This window comes from Athene cunicularia, assembly GCF_003259725.1.
Source record: "Athene cunicularia isolate RWA chromosome 1 unlocalized genomic scaffold, athCun1 chr1_part2, whole genome shotgun sequence".
In the NCBI taxonomy this organism is placed as follows: domain Eukaryota; kingdom Metazoa; phylum Chordata; class Aves; order Strigiformes; family Strigidae; genus Athene; species Athene cunicularia.
The window spans coordinates 40081229-40085664 of record NW_020799092.1 but is presented as its reverse complement, the minus strand read 5'-3'; the positions used below and the strand labels follow the sequence as shown (position 1 = coordinate 40085664).

The window sequence follows — 4436 nt, the reverse complement described above, 5'->3', positions numbered from 1 at the left end:
GCCCAGGGAGGTGGTAGAGTCCCCATCCCTGGAGGTGTTTAAGAGTCAGGTCAACTTAGCACTGAGGGATCTGGTGTAGTTGAGAACTGTCATTGTTAGGTTAATGGTTGGACTAGGTAATCTTCAAGGTCCTTTCCAACCTAGATGATTCAGTGATTCTGTAAGCTTCATAAACTTTGGAGAATATATTTCCTCTGACTTTCTTCTGGACACTGCTTTTCCTGTTCATCTGGCACAATTTCTGCACATACAACACCTTCAAAACTCTGGTTTAACTCATGTATTTGGCCCTTCCACTTTGGAGATGTTCTGCATAGCCATTTCTAATTTACTGTCCTCTAAGTTCTTGTACTGATATGACATCCATTTGGTACTGTCATGATGATACCATCACGTCTCCTCCTGAACAGTATTTTCTAGTTTCTTTGTAGTATCCTGTCTGCATCCATCCCTTGAAGCAGAGAACATCTGATTTTTACACACTGATTAATCTAGAATGGAGGCTCCAGGTTCTCAGGTAATACAAGTAGATGATGAGGATAGCAATATGATGTGAGGCTTCAGCCTAGTATATTGATTTCACCTAGATATGAATATCAACTTTTGGAATAAAATCTGATGCCTTTAAAACATTTTTAAAACTCCTAAGGATTTCATTGGAACCAGAACTTTGTCTTTGCTCTCATAGCTAATCCAAAATGGAGACTTTGAATAATTTCATGTTCAGCTAGCACTGTAAGTTATATCTACTGGATCCAGCTAAAGAATACTTTCTATAGGGAAGTGAAGAACATAAGTAATTTCATAAATTATGAGAGGAAAGTTTTGTAAACATATAAACGATACACCATTTGGAGTACAGAATGCCTAGAGGCTTTTTTCTTTTTCTTTTTTTCTGAAGAAAAAAAAAAACCCACAAGATTTTGTATTACACGAAGATGACATCAAAAACAATTATAAAGAACTGTGCAGCCCTTCTATCCTTGAGCAAAGTAAGATGGAATGCAGTCAGTAAAAAATCAAAGTTAAAAATATCAAGAAAATAATCAGTCTTTTTTAAGAACAAAAGGGGTCACGTGCTTTTGGAGAGACGTAGTTCTAAATGATGACGATAAAACATATTCTTAATCATTACTTTTCTCACTGATGATGGGCATTTCTTGTCCTGGATGTAACAAACTTTAGATCCCTAGTGAAAGTAAATGAAAACTAGGACTATGGTAAAGGTGAACTTGGAAAAAAAAGATCACAGTTGGATAAATCCTCTTCTTTAGTGTTAATTCAGTCAAACAGTAGCTATTACCTTTTTAGAGACAGTTTAAGCACAGCATGGCATGTTCCCTTTCTAGAAGGAGGGCTAGATCATTGCGTGTGTAGTAAGACTGTAATAGAGAGTTAAGAAACTCTTCTTCTTAACTTTAATCTTAGTGAGAGCATCTTTTCAAACTTTACATTTATACAATCACTTGCTATGAGAGAAAAAATAGTAGAGGGGAGAAGAATTTTCAGAAATAATATTGAAGAACTAGATAGCTGACACCACTTCTGGTTGCTATTTTTGCACTGTACAAGAAAACAGGTACTGTTTCAGTCCTCTTGTAAAATCCCTTCTGCTTGAGGTCACAGCCAGGCCCTGCAGTCAGATTGCTCTCATGCATTATGCCAGCTCATTTGGCTGTGCAGCCACCTACTCCCACCCATCTCTAGGTCCTTTTAGCATACCTCTGGGTTTTCAGCAGGGCAATGTGCCCTGGGATAAGTGGGCTCCCCAGAACACAGAAAAGCCAAGACTCCTTTCTGAAAACACCAGGGTGAAAACCAGCCCCTTTCTCTTCTCCATTGCAACAGATGTGGGACATGCTTAGGTAGCTCATCCAGATGGAAGGAGCACACTGGGTCTCCATGAGAGGTTTGTACAGCCAGTTGTATGTGCAACAGTAGAGGGTGTGTCTTGGTTGGGTGACTGCTAACAGTAGAGGGAGTCTGCCTTGAAGGTGGTTTCTGTGTCAGCAGTGTTGTGGTGGGTTGACTCTGGCTGGATGTCAGGTGTCCATCAAGCTGCTCTATCATTGCCCCTCCTCAGCTGAACAGGGGAGAGAAAGTATAACAGAAGTCTCATAGGTTGAGATAAGGAGAGATCACTCACCAATTACTGTCACAGGCAAAACACTCGACTTGGGGAAATTAGTTCAATTTATTACCAGTCAAATCAGAGTACGATAATGAGAAATTCATCCCACAACTTCCTTCTTCACAGACTCAACTTCACTCCTGATTTTCTCTAACTCCTCACCCTGAGCAGCACAGGGGACATCGAATGGGGGTTGTGGTCAGTTCATCACAGGTTGTCTCTGCCGCTTCTTCCTCCTCAGGGAGAGGAATCCTCACACTTTTCCCCTGCTCCAGTGTGGCTTACTTCCACAGGGTGCAGTTCTTCAGGCACAGACTGCTCCAGCGTGGGTCCCTCATGGGGTCACAAGTCCTGCCAGCAAACCTGCTCCAGTGTGGGCTCCTCTCTCCACAGGTCCTGCCAGAAACCTGATCCAGTGGGGGCTTCCTATGGGGTCACAGCCTCCTTTGGGCATCCACCTGCTCCATCGTGAGGTCCTCCATGTTGTGAGTGGATCTCTGCTCCACTGCGGACCTCCATGGGCTGCAGGGGCACAGCCTGCCTCTCCAGGGTCTTCACCACGGGCTGCAGGGGAATTTCTGCTGTGACACCTGGAGCACCTCCTCCTTCTTCTTCTTCACTGACCTTGGTGCATACAAAGTTCTTTCTCTCACATGTTCTCACTCCTCTCTCCAGCTGCTGTTGCACAGCAGCTTTTCTGCCTTCTTAAATACATTACCAGAAAGGAGCTGCCACCTTTGCTGATGGGCTGGGCCTTGGCCATAACGGGTCCATCTTGGAGTGAACTGACATTGGCTCTGTCAGACATAGCAAAAGCTTCTAGCAACTTCTCACAGAAGTCCTCCCTGTAGCCCCCTTACTACTAAAACCTTGCTGTGCAAACCCAAGACAGGTGTGTGAAAGCTCTTGCAGTTAATACAGGGGCAGGCATTGGAGGGATGCCTGCTTCAGCTGGGTCCTTGGGGCATGGTATCTTCCACAGCTGATGAGACCTGAATGTCTCCCACCCCTCCTGGCACACTGAGTCCTGGCTGAGAGCAACAAAGCCAGAAACAGCCTGGTTAGGAGAGTGGGAACACCATCAGTAACCGTGGTAGCAAGGTTAGACAGTGATGACTGGCACTCAAAGCAAACTGAAAATAAATGCAAACCAGCCCAGTCAAATGACCAGGTACTTAATTCCGTCTTCCCCGTGCTCTGTAACATGGTAGCTGTGACTCCGACACTAGCTGCCACCTCCAAAGCGTTTCCCTTCATGTACAGTATCAGTAACAGTAAATTCAAACATCTCTATAGGAAGAAAAAAAATTGAGAGTGATAAATCAAGCAAGACAGGTGATATTTTTCTGAAAGTAACACAGTGATCTACTTTATTTACAGCCAGACATAATAGCAAAAGAGCAGCGTGTAAATCTTGCAAAAGGAGTCAAAAGTGGAAGGATGACTCTGGAAAGAAGAACATACCAAAAGAAAAGAGAGCATTGGAGACTTTGTAATTATTTTTAGCTGATTTATCCATACATATTTTAGATATATCATTAATTAAAATGATACAATGTGTGATGGTAGGTCTTTTGTTCTGCAGCTGAGTTGTGAGGATATAGAAAGTCTGAATCTTTTTGGTGTAGAAAAACTGTAGAAAAACTTTCTAAAAAGCATGCTGCAGAAAAGTCTCTAAGGATCACAAAGATCAATGGATCATGTCCTAAATTCAAACTAATTTTAAGTGTTTGTATCACTGTCTTTGTCTACTGGCTATAATCTAGATTGTACAAGATCTAAATTCATAGAGATGGAAATCCCCCTTAAAAGTCAATCAGACTCTTCAGTACATAAGAGTTACATATCAAAAATTTATTTAATAAAATAGAATGTCCATGAACACATCCTATCTCTCATTCACCTGATCACAGATGCAATGATTCATTTTTATGATGCATCAATGAGCTATCACTTCTGGTTCCTAATTCTGGTTCTTCATCCAATTAATTTCATTTTTAAAAAAAAAGTTATGCATCCTATTCATGGTTTTATAAATGCAGAGACAGAATCAGAAAATCACTTTTATGATTTTATTGAAACGAGAACAAGCAAAACAAAAAAAGGTTCAGTACTCCAGGGAGCGGGGGGTTTTCTGCTCTGCACCGACAGACCAAGGATGCCCATGCGCTACAACAAAGCGTAAACAAACCCACCACTCTTTATACTCTTACTGATACATATTCATAAGATGGGTGTGTTTTAGTCCAGGCAAGCACAGTGGAGTTTCTCAAATCTTTTCAGCTTTTCTGGTGTTGGGGGGGGG

General features: G+C 42.0%; 1 long non-coding RNA gene across 1 annotated transcript in view; it reads left to right on the top strand.

Annotated features, from left to right (window-relative positions):
• Positions 1-430: 430 nt before the first annotated feature.
• Positions 431-4436, top strand: part of LOC113489420 — a 17005-nt gene continuing 12999 nt past the window's right edge. Inside the window, exon 1 of the long non-coding RNA XR_003400039.1 lies at positions 431-517. This is a non-coding gene — a long non-coding RNA (uncharacterized LOC113489420). The remainder of the gene's footprint in view (positions 518-4436) is intronic.